Source organism: Colobus angolensis, unplaced genomic scaffold (assembly GCF_000951035.1).
Source record: "Colobus angolensis palliatus isolate OR3802 unplaced genomic scaffold, Cang.pa_1.0 Scaffold17, whole genome shotgun sequence".
In the NCBI taxonomy this organism is placed as follows: domain Eukaryota; kingdom Metazoa; phylum Chordata; class Mammalia; order Primates; family Cercopithecidae; genus Colobus; species Colobus angolensis.
This window is the reverse complement of record NW_012114821.1, coordinates 2985828-2998134: the sequence shown is the minus strand read 5'-3', so window position 1 is coordinate 2998134 and position 12307 is coordinate 2985828. Positions and strand designations below refer to the sequence as shown.

The following is a 12307-nucleotide window of genomic DNA, read 5'->3' as shown; positions in this document are numbered from 1 at the left end:
TGCACACACACATATGTTCACACATGCACACATGTAGACACATGCTCACACATGCACGCACATGTAGACACACATGCTCACACACATGCACACAATGCTCGCACACATGCTCACACATGCACACATATGTTCACACACATGCACACACATGCTCACGCATGCACACACAAACATGCACACACATGCACACACATATACTCACACAGGCACACACAAACATGCACACACACATGCTCATACACATGCTCACACACATGCATACACAGAAGCAAGATACACAAACACGGACACAAACACAGATACACAGGCACGTACACATCCGGAAGCACTTATGAGGGGGTCGTGGCATCTCTGCCTCTGGTGGCCTCTCCTGCAGGGGTCTCCACCTGGCAGTGCTGGGGGCCTCACCTGAGCCCTCGCCTGAGACCTCGCTTCCCCTCTCCCCACTACGGGATATGCCAGGGCAGGGTGTGGCTTGTTCACGGAAGTGAGCCCCAGGGTGGATGCAGGGCTCCTATAAGTCTCTCCCAAGGGAGCACAGGCAAGCGCCCTTGGCGGGGCACAGCTAGAGCAGCACCTCCATAGCCACACAGCTCTGGGGTGAAGCCTGGTTCTTGGGCTGAAGGCCCTTGGTGCCTGAGGGCCTCCCGTGTTCCCATCTGGAAAGTGGGGTTGGCAATGATGCCCACCTGCACAGCCAAGCCGGTCCAACACCTGGTGCCAAGCTGGCCCCAGGCACACAGGCACAGAGACCCCAGAGTGGACGGTGGGATGTGAGGGGAAGGGGGAAGGACAGGTGACAGCAGAGGCGGGGTCTGAGCCAGAGTCGTGCAGGATGCACTGCCCAGCCCTCCTTTCCCTTAGCCCTAAACAGATTCACAGGAGGTCTCAGCCAAAGGGGCTCTAGAGACCGGGAGGCCCATCCAACAGATGGGGAAACCAAGGCCCAGAGAGAAGATACACAGCAGATCACAGACCCTCAGAGCTCAATGGACCTCCAGCCTGCTTCCCTGCCATATGGGAACTTGCAGAGCAGTCACCAGGCAGGAGAAGGGGCAGGGGCAGGGTCTGCCCTCTTCCTCTGGGACTCGCCCCATCTTGAGCCCAACAGATGAAACCATTGACAGTGGAACCTCCCCTGGGAGGACTTCAGCTCACAGCGCAAGGGCTGGTCTGAAAGGGAGGACCCAGGGAAGGGGTGCTGGGAGGGCTGGGGACCCGGCAGCTCCTGGCCGGCGTCCTCTGTGAACTGCAGCAATTCATTATCCTTCCTCCAGCTGATGAGGGTGATCGGGAGGACAATTAGTCTTGGAATTACCGCTGAGGAGACCGTTAAGAGAAAAATAAATTAAAAAGAAATCCATTCGAGCTGTAATTGTAATACAGTGTATCATAGTCAATTGAATCGCAAATACAAGCTGGTCCCTTGTCGATTGATTTCAGCGAGTAAACAATTTGGGTATTTAAATTGGAAACTCGCCGGGAAAAGGAGCAATGATTTGGTTAAAGGGAGAACTGAAAACTTCAGTCCAAAAATTGGTTCTAGGAGTCTGCCTGCTACAGGACTGTGTGGGTGACCCTAGATGGGAGGGAGGTCACCAGCTCCTCCCTGCCTGCAGGTCAAGGTCACCCTGTCTGGAAGCTACCTAGACCCCAGCAGCGTTACCTGACCTGTGACACCTTTGTTCCTGTGTTCTTCCTCCTCTGTGCCACCCACGGTGAATGTGGCTTCTCTGTCTACATGGATGCACTTCCACCACACTGGGAGCTTCTGGGGCACAGGAGTCCTGCTTTACTTCCTGTGTTGAGCCCAGGTAGGTGGGATGGGGGTGCTTAGAAGGCAGCACTCCAGAGAACAAATGAATGAATGGGTGGATGTGTGGGGGACAGATGGGGAATGAATGAATGCATAGATGGGGGATGGATGGATGGATGAGTGGGTTGGTGGATGGGTGGATAGATGGGTGGGTAGATGGAAGGGAGCTGGATAGGGAATGGATGGGTGGATGGTAGATGAATGGGGGATTGAATGAATAGATGGATGGGTGAATGGAGGAAAGATGGGCAAATGGCTGGGGAATGGATGGGTGAATGGATGGATGGGTGGGTAGGGGATGGATAGATGGACGCACAGATGGAGGATGGATGGGGATGGATGAGTGGATGGATAGATGGGGGTTGGAGAGATAAATGGATAGGTAGATGGGTGGGTGGGTGGATGGATGGATGGGTGGATGGATGGGAATGGACGGATAAATGGGGGATGGAGAGATAGATGGATAAATGGATAGATGGGGAGGAGTGGATGGATAGGTGGATGGGTGGGGATTGGAGGGATAGATGGGTGGGTGGGTGGATGGATGGGGAATGGATGGATAGATGGGGTGGAAGGATAGATGGATTAATGGAAGGATAGGTGGATGGATGGGGGTTAGAGGGATAAATGGGTGGGTGGATGGGTGGGTGGATGGATGGGGAATGGGTGAATAGATGGGGGATGGAATGATAGATTGATAAATGGATGGATGGGGAGGAATGGATGGATAGGTGGACGGATGGATGGGAGTTAGAGGGATAGATGGGTGGGTAGATGGATGGGGGTATAGGTAGATGGATGGGTAGATAGATGGGGAATGGATGAGTAGATAGGGGCTGGAAGGATAGATGGATAAATGGATGGATGGGGAGGAATGGATGGATAGGTGGATGGATGGATGGATGGGGGTTAGAGGGATAAATGGATGCGTGGATGGATGGGAAATGGGAGGATGGATGGGGGATAGAGAGATGCTTAAACAGATTTAAAAGACTAAGCTATTGACAACAGGTAGCCATTTCTCCCCTCTGCAAGAACTTTGGGCCTGAGACTCCAGAGCCTTTTCTTAGTCTTCCAACAAGGAAACCATTTCGTAGCCAAAAAAAAAAAAAAAAAAAAAAGCAGAGTCACACCTGAGGCCTCCAGAATTCCCTGGCTTCCTCATCACCCTGAAGCAGCTGGCCTCCTGTGCAATGAAGAGGGTGCCTGAAGACACCAGTTAGAAACAGTGCCCCATGCGGAGGGGTACTGTCCTACAGGATGGGGTGTGTGCTGAGAACAAGAGACTTTTATCTGGAGCTCCTTCTCCCCCAGGCAGAACCTATGGGGTGGGGTCTCTCATGGTCACATTCTCCACCAGTCCACATTCCCCTCCTAGGGACTGCCCAAGATAATGCCCAGTGCCGGAATGTTTCCACCAGGGGTCACAGGAATGGCTCTGCTGCCCTGGGGGCTGAGTTGGTCACCTGTCTGGTGGCACCAAATTAACAAGCAAAGCAGCATGAAGGCAGTGGCTGGGGAATCAACCCTGATTATCAAGGACAAGAGGCCTGAAGAACCACATGAGGAGAGTGCCCACAACCCAGAGGATCTCCTGGATACAGCTGTGTTACCGTGATGTCCAGTGGAAGACACCGCAACCCCATTCAGGAGGGACCTCCAAGCCTGAAAGCCTCAGAGTGATGGTTGGACTCGCACTACCAGTACAATAACTTCCAGCAAGCTGAGGGTGAAGGAAAGGGGAACTATGGCAAACTGCATTTTCCGAAAACGGTCACCTTACCACTCTCCCATCAGGAGGTGGTGCTGTGGTTTGAATGTGTCCCCCAAAGTTCATGTGCTGAAAACACAAACGCCAATGCAATAATGTTGAGTGGTGGGGCCTTTCAACACTATTGCAAGGGTGACTAGGTGATGATGGCCCCACCCTCACGATGGATTAATGTCATTGTTGAGGGAGTGGTGAGAGAATGGGTACAACTGATGAGAGAATGGGTACAACCCTTTCCCTCTGTCTCACATGTGCTCTTGTCCTTCTGCCATGAGATCATGGAGCCAGAAGGCTCTTGAAAGATGCTGGCCCCTGGACCTTGGACTTCCCAGCCTCCAGAACTGTAAGAAATAAATCTCTGTTCGATACTAAGTATTCAGTCTTGGGTATTTGGTTATAGTAGCACAAACAGACTAAGACAGGTGGAGTCTCCTTCCCCTTCCCTGGAACCTAGGGGGCTTGTGACAGCTCCAACCAAGAGAATGTGATGGAGGTGATGCCACGTGACTTCTGAGAAGTCATAAAAAGGATGCAGTTTCTGCCTGGCTCACTGTCTTGAAATGCTCCCCCAGGAGCCAGCTGCCATCTTGTAAGGAAGCCTAATCCACATGGAGAGGACACGTGTGGGTGTTGGAACCCTCAGCCCCAGCGTAGGTCCCAGCAGACAGCCAGCATCAACCAGGAAGCATGTGACTGAGTGAGGCTTCAAGTGATTCCAGCCCCAAGCCTTTGAGCCAAACCTGGGGGGCAGAAGGCTGGCGGAGTGAATAAGACTAGGGATATGTAGGGCCCAAGGGAAGGGACCCATGGTCCTGCCCTCGTCCAGGCCCTGCATTTTCATTTTGCAGTGGGACACCCGAATCCTGTGGCTGCTGCTGAGCTGAAGGGACCTCTCCAGGGAGCTCCCTCGGCAGATCCATGGCTTGGAGCTCAAGGGGCCCAGCAGTGTCCTGGGTCCCTAAGGCCAGCAGCAGAGAAGTTCCCGGGCAGTGGGTTCCCCAAGGCAGGGTCCCCACAGCTCCTGCATGTGAAGGGTGCCAGGCCCAACCCTCCCACAGCAGCCTGAGCCTCCACGCCCCGCAAGCTTGTCCATATCACCCTCCCAGGCAGGATTTGAGGCAGAGCTGTGTGATCCACACCGTCTCCATCGTACCAGAGACAGCCAGCAAGGAGGGCAAGAGAGAGAGGGCCACAGACTCCTGACCCCACCCCGGTACATGATTCCCACTGGACAGACACCTCTGGTCCACCTACTGTGCACCAACCTCATGTTCTCTCCATCACCTGTCAGCGGGAACTTTCCCCGGAAGTTCGACAACTCTGACCTTTGGGTTCCCATAAATTGTCTCCAGCCTGGGAACCAGAAGACTGATTTTCATTCAAGCTCTGCCATGGAGGTGCTGTACAACTTGGGGGAAGCCCAGTCTCTCTCTAGGCCTTGGCTTCTCAAGAAGGAGGGGGCTGGTGAGGGTGCCGAGACACCCTCCCTCACTGGCCTGCTGCCTCCCGAGGTGCTACTGTGGTTACTGCCTTCCTGTCCACCCCTTCTCCTATCCTGGCCTGTCCTGGCACCAGATGGACACCCGCCAGGTGGGCCTCTCTGGCTGGGGCCGCTCAGCTGGGACAGCGGGCAGGGGTCTCAGCCTCCTGCTGCTCCACACAAGGGGACCTGAAGGTGACTCTGACACTTCAGTTCTGAGTGGGGAGGCCACGTCTGGCTGGGTGGTAGCAGCTGCTGCCAAGGCAGCACTGTCCTGGCATCCCCTCCTGCTGGCTCTCACCCTGAACTCCTCACCCCAGAACACCTGCTCCCACCCAGGGCCCTCCCCGGGGAAGTGCTGATGGGGCAGGGGCTCGGGGCAGCCAGTCACAGCAGTGCATTCCACAATGGGCTGACCTCCCCCATGGCCTCCAAGGTCACGCAGCTCACAGAGAACGAAGGCAGAGCCCCCAGCCTGGTCCCCCCTCCCTGGAAGCCTGGCTCAGGCCCCTCCCTGCAGGCAAGCCCCTCCTCTCCAGGCTCCATTTCCTCATCTGTAAACTGTGCATGTGACCCAGGCCTAGGGGCTGTCTGCCCCCCCAACTGGGTTCCCAGCTGCGTAGGAGAGAATTGGGTGGTGAGCACCTGGCCCCTCCACCATCAGTTCTCAGCCTGCCCTGCCCCCAGAGCCTCCTCCCTCAGCCTCATCATGGGCCTCCCAGCAGCTGCGGCCCTGCCTGGACTGAGTCTGGCCTCCTCAGCCTCTGGAGCCCTCACACCTGCAGCCAGGAGGTGCCAAATCCAATTTGCTCCCTGACACCTTCTCGGACATCCCAGAGCCAGCCTGTGCAGTGGTAAATCTGAGAAGATGACAGCAGCTCTGGGGGGGACCGTCTGCCCAGCTCCCCCGCTTGTCACTGAGCCCAGCAGTGCTGCCTCAGTGTTGTGTTTCTCAGGCCCCTGGGAAGAAAATTGCTGAGAAATCGCTTCATGGAATCTCTAAAACCCTGAAGCACTGTGTGTGGTGCTGGCTTTGTGGGGGTTTCAGGCCTTGGCGGAGGGCATGGGGCGGGGAAAGGCTGGGGCCATCTCCTCCCTCTGCCTGAGCAGGAACCAGCGTCTGCAGACCTGGCTGGAATGTGCGTGGAGGGGGGCGCACTGTCTCCTGGGGGGGTCACAGACTCCGCCTGCCCTGCAGGGTCTGCTGTGCACCCCCCACCCCCAGTCCTTGGCTGAGGAGGGTGCTGGGGACCCCTCAGTGCTGGCCGCTGTGCTGACGCAGCCTGGGGCAGCTGGGGAGACACTTTGCCCTCAGTGCACTGCCCACCTGGTGCCCTCTGGGCAAAGGGGAGCGGAGCGGCCACTCTGCATGGATCCTTCTGTTCTTAGCGGTCCTACCCCCTGCTCCTGGGGGAACAGGTGCAGAGAAGAGGAGCCTGGGATTGCCACAGAGCAGGCTCTACCCTGCCAGGGACCCCCTTCACGCCCCCAACGTGGACCTGGGCGGCAGGCAGCAGAGAGGCCACAGCCTGGGAGCAGCCAGGGCCAAAGCCAACTCTTAGCTTTCAGAGTGGAAAACTGAGGTCCCAGGAGGGGCAAGGGCTTGTCCTAGGCCCTCAGGGAGGAAGGCAAGGACCTCCACCCATCAAGGGCTCGGTGTGGCATTCCAGGCCGCTCAGGCAGCCTCCTCCTTGGTGAAGCCCCTCTTGGTGGGGGCTGGGACAGCCCCAAGCAGGGAGCAGTGCCCTGGCTCCACGCAGAACCAAGGCAACTTCCCACTCCACCACCACAGCAAGGTTCACAGCACGCCCCTCCCCAGCTGTGAGCACAGGTTCATACACAAGCTCACACACAGCCACACTCACTCCCCAGCAAGCCCCAGCCTGCCTCCTGCAGTCCTGTTGGCCTCCATTCCCACCCAGATCCCACTCAGGCTTCATCTCAGGGGTCCCTGACAGATGAAGACAGGCGCGTGGCTGGATAAGCTGCAGTGGTTTATTCGGGGGCTCAGCTGGGGCCAACACAGGGGTCAGTGGAGTCTGCACAGGGGAGGACAGCAGGCAGCTGTGAAGCTATCGGGTCCATTGCAGGCAACGCAGCGGACTCCATCAGCTCCCAGCTCCGGACCAGGATGGGTGCTCGGGGCTAGAGAGCCCACATCACAGCCAGCTGAGGGTTCAGCGGCCCATGCTGCAGATGAGAAAGTGGAGGCCCTGACCAGGTGACAGGGAGAGCCCAAGGTGCCAGAGGGTGGGTGAGAAGTACCTGGGCCTGGTCTGGGGCTGACAGTGGAGGTAGGGCCCTGAGAGGGGAGTGGCCACCTGGAGCTGCAGGGGCCAGCCCAGACTCTCCTGGCCCTGGTCAGGCTCCACGCAGGCCTCGGTCACCTGTCCCCACGTTTAGCACCATCCCCTGCCCTGCACTCCATCCCTGCCCAATCCATCCTTCCCGGCCGCATCCATGTGCCCAGGCTGGGGACGCCTGTGGCTAGAGCCTTCCCGAGTCTACTGGAGCTCCCCAGGCCCAATTCAGCAGGCCCTGCCTGGCGCACCCACCAGCTCTCCCTCTCCTGGGCACACCCTCCATCTGACTTCAAAGCCAGAGGCCCACTGACCCTCACTCTTCCCTGGCCCCTCCCTCTCCCCTCCTCCTCCCTCTCTCCAATCCTTCCCCCTCTCCCTCCCTCTCCCGTCCTCTCTCCTTCTCTTCCATCCCTCTCCGCCTTTCTCCAATCCTTCTTCCTCCCCTTCCCTCTCTCTCCTCCCCCGTCCCTCTCTTTCCTCCCTCCTTCTCCCCCTCCCTCTCTCCCATCTTTCCTCCTCCCTCTCCTCTCCCTCCCCCTCCTTCCCTTCTCTCTAATCCTTCCTCCTCCCCCTTCCCCCTCCACCTTCCTCTCTCCTCTTCCTCCCCCTCCCCTCCTTCTCTGCAATCCTTCCTCCTCCTCCCCCTTCCCCCTCCACCTTCCTCTCTCCTCTTCCTCCCCCTCCCCTCCTTCTCTGCAATCCTTCCTCCTCCTCCCCCTTCCCCCTCCACCTTCCTCTCTCCCCTCCCTCCTCCTCCCCTCCTTCTCTCCAATCCTTCCTCCTCCCCATCCCTCTCCCCTCCCCACTCTCTCCCTTCCCTTACCCTCCCCCCCTCCAATCCTTCCTCCTCTCCCTCCCTTCCCCTTCCTATCTCCCCCTCTCCCTTCCCTTACCCTCCCCCCCTCCAATCCTTCCTCCTCTCCCTCCCTTCCCCTTCCTATCTCCCCTCCCTCCCCTCTTCCTCTCCCCCTCCCTCCCTCTTCCTCCTTCTCTCCTCCCACTCTCCCCTCCCTTCCTCCCTCTCTAATCCTTCCCTGCCAGGGAAATCCTTTGTGGACTCCGGGACTGGGGAGAATGTCCCTCCTCCAGCTCCTCTCCTGGGGAGCAGGCCACTTGCTTCTGAGGCCCCATCACGTGACCCTCTAGCCTTGGGCAGACAGCAAGGGGGCAGCTGCTACTTCTCTGTACTTTCCCACGATGACTTTTTTGCAGCGAGCATGTATCATTTTTGCATGACCAATAAATCTATTTTCAAAAGAAAAACTGAAAACCCCTATGAAAGTCCAATAAGGACAAAATGCCAGTTGCCTGGCCGTGGGCAGAGGCAGCTGGAGACAGGGCTGTGGGCAGCGAAGTCCCTGGGGCCAGGAGCTGGGCCTTCTGGAGGAGCAGAAGGAGGCAGCCAGGGAGGGGGCCCCTCAGGACTTGGTGGCAAACTCACTGCTGGCCCCGAAATCCAATTACCACAGGAAGCAGGGAGGCGAGGGAAGGGCGAGGCCATGGGTCTGGGCCGGTGAGGGGCCTCTTGGGTGCTGAGCCAGGTGCCCAGCAGGTGGCCCAGTGATGTGCAGGCAGCTCCTGCAGGGCTGAGCTGGGCCAAGGCACCTGGTGCTATGGGGCTCCCCATCAGAGCCCAGCTCCCCAGGAAGCCCTGGCCTTTCCAGGATTCTCCCCAAAATGCCAGTCCCTGGAGACACCTGTCCTGCCTTCAAAGCTCTCCATAGTGGGTATGGAGAGGGGGTCCTCAGGGCTGGCAAGAGGCATGGCCAGGGTCTGAGGGCATCAGGGCTCAGGGACCGGCCAAGTCAGACATAGTCAAGGTCCAGGGAGCAGGTGATGACACTGGGTGTGACCCGCCTGGCCCTGGGAACCCAGAAGGGAGGACTGGTGGCCACTGCAGGGCTGCAGCTGGAGTCAGAGCAGACCCTGCTCCCCGCCCACAGCCCCAGCCTGGCCCCATCCACACCGCAGTGTCTCCCTGGACCCTTCACTCCAGCCTGGCGCTCGGCCTTGGCACATCCAGAATCCCCTCGAGGCTGCCCCACCCCCTACCACCTCCTCTCCCTGCCACCCCGGATTTGGGATGGTCCCTGTTAGTGCCCCACTGCACCCAGTCCCTGGATCCGTCACGATATTTCTCCAATCATCCTCAAAACATGGCCCCTCACTTCCTGCCCAGAACTCTCTGGGCTCTGCCAGGCCGAAGGTCTACCTCGGGCCTGGGCTGTTCCCTCTGCTGGAATGATTTTCCCTGCACCCCGCTCTCGGTGAGGCCTGTTTAAAATCACAACCAGCCTCACTCCAGCACCTGCTACGGTCTGAATGTTTGTGTTCCTCCAAAACTCAAACGCGAAAATAACTCCCAGGGTGACGGTGTGAGGGGGAGGGCCTCTGGGAGGTGCTGTGGTCCTGAGGGTGCAGCCTCCTTGTGGGATCCAGGCCCCAAAAGCTCCCACCCTCCCTCTGCCACGTGAGGATGTAGGAGAGGTCGCCCTCAGCAGCCTGGAAGGGCCCCATCAGAACCCAACCCTGACAGCACCCTGATCCGGGACTTCCAGCCTCTGGGGCAAAGGGCAGTTTCTTCTGTGGTTGAAGCCACCTGTGGTGCTTGGTTACGACAGCTGAGCTGCTGAGGACCTCCCACCGACAAGGGCTCCCTCCCCCAGCACTTCCCACCTCAGGGGCTTCACCTGCGGCCTCTTCACACTCTCTGTCCATGCTCCTAGCCAGACGGTTGCGCCTGCAGGCAGAGACCTGTCTTGTCCATGGAGGAGTCCACGGAGGTGTCCCTGGGCCCAGGCCAGGGCCCGCACAGACACCATGAACGTGTATTGATCAAGTGAACAAATCTGATGTGCACGGCTGTTTCCAACTCCCAGGCACTGCACTGCTCTGGCAGAGTGACAGCCAGACCAGGATCCAGCTGTGTTCGGAGGGACCCCCCCACTTCCTTACTGCCTGGGGATGAGGGTGGGGGCGCCCCAAGGATGGTGGTGCTCAGCGTGCCCCTCAACACAACGCAGTGTCCTGGTGTCAGTGGACAGGGTCTAATGAGAGGTGGCAGCAATGGTGGTCGGGGGCAGCCTTGCAGTGCCTGACGCCCCCATCTTCTGGCTAGAACTGCCCCTCCCATCCCCATGTGTGTCCCCCAAGATTAGGAACTGGGTCTCGTCCATTGCCCTTGTCCATCACCACCCCTCGGCCTCCCCACATACACTCTGTCCAAGCCAGGGCAGCAGGGCCCAGCTGTGAACCTAAGAACACCCAGGAGAGCTGTCCCCCGTGACCTACCAGGGAGTCCTTCCTGCCCTCACACCTGGAAGGCAGACTGAGCTGAGAGAGGGGAAGGGCAGGCCAAGGGAGCAGCAGCCTGGGAGGGAAGTCCCCGCCCCACCCAGCACACACCGGCGAGAGGCCAGTTAGCAGTGGCAGCCCCACGTGGGCACCTTTGCTGAGGCTGCCAGCTCAGCCCCACCCAGCTGGGCCTGGACACGCCCTTCAGCATCTAGTGCGGGCCACGTTCCCTGAGCTCTGGAGCCTCGGTGGTCAATGGGCCAACCCTCTGCCTGCACCCCAGGCTGGCTTCATGGTGCTGTGGAATTCCAGGAGAGGCCTAGCTGGGGACACAGAGACGGATGGCCCTCGGGCCCTGTGCAAAGCCAGCCCAGCCTCTGCCTGCCTCAGCAGGTGGCATGTGGCACCTGCTGGCTGAGTGGCCCTGTGATGGGGCAGATCTGAGGGGGACAGCTTCCCATGGCATCCTCTAGGCCCAGGCCATGAGCCTTCCCCTCTCCCTGCCGCCCCTCAGCCCCAGTTCCTCCAGACCCCTAGCTGGGTCTCTTCACCCCCAGGGCCGGGTGTAGAAGCTCCCACCTCAGCCATGGTGCCCCTGCCCCTCCTCTGAAGGCTGAGCCTCGGCCATATGGCACTGGAATGAATGCCGCTGGGGAGACCTTTGGATTGGAACAGATGGGCAGACGCTGGCGCAGTGCAGAGAGGCAGGGGCCGGGCCAGGGGCTGGGGGTGTGGGGCTAGGAAGGATGAGGTCCGGGCTCTCCGTGATCGGCTGAGCAACACAGGTATAATCACTGGGACCTGAGGAGCTGCCTGGGCTCTGGCGTCCTCTGGCCATAGGCTCGGGGGCCCAAGAGGGGTCTCTAGGAAGATGCTACTGCAGGGTTTTGGAAATTGACTCTCAGGGAGATGGGGCTGGGGGTTGTCGGCCTCCCGGCCTGGCACAGCAGCATAAAACCCCCTGTCCCACCCTGCCCTTCTGTGCACTGGTCAGCAGCCTGGGCATGGGGCACAGGGCACTGCCTGGCTCCATACTCTCCCTTCTGCCTGACAGGAGCAAAGCCTGGGGTGGCGGATGAGCAGAGGCACAGACTCAGGCCAGCCCGAAGTCCTTGGCAAGGATCAAACCCTCTGAGCTGTCCCCATTATCTGTAAAATGAGCAGATACTTGGCACTGACCCTGCCTGGTTGTTTATCGTCCTCTCAGTCAACAAATCTGCCTCGGGTGTCCCTGGGCCCCACAGTGGTCTGGACACCAGACAACAGGGAACCAGGATTTAGGCCCCCATCAGAGGGGAGATAAAACAGGGAGAGGAGATGGTAGGTGAATGGTCATGGAGAAATTGCCTAAGGGCCAGGCGTGGTGTCTCATGCCTATAATCCCAGCACTTTGGGAGGCCGAGGAGGGCAGATCACGAGGTCAGGAGGTCAAGACCATCCTGGCTAACATGGTGAAACCTTGTCTCTACTAAAAGTACAAAAAATTAGCCAGGCATGGTGGCACACACCTGTAATCCCAACTACTCAAGAGGCTGAGGCAGGAGAATCGCTTAAACCCTGGGAGGTGGAGGTTGCAGTGAGCTGAGATTGTGCCACTGCACTCCAACCTGGGTGACAGAGCAAGACTCTGTCTCAAAAAAAAA

At 58.7% G+C, this 12307-nt stretch overlaps 1 protein-coding gene across 1 annotated transcript in view; it reads right to left on the bottom strand.

The window, feature by feature from the left end:
- Positions 1 to 7044: 7044 nt before the first annotated feature.
- Positions 7045 to 12307, bottom strand: part of TSNARE1 (t-SNARE domain containing 1) — a 161381-nt gene continuing 156118 nt past the window's right edge. The window contains exon 16 of the mRNA XM_011938228.1: positions 7045 to 7257. The gene's annotated coding sequence lies outside the window, so the exon portion shown is untranslated. The remainder of the gene's footprint in view (positions 7258 to 12307) is intronic.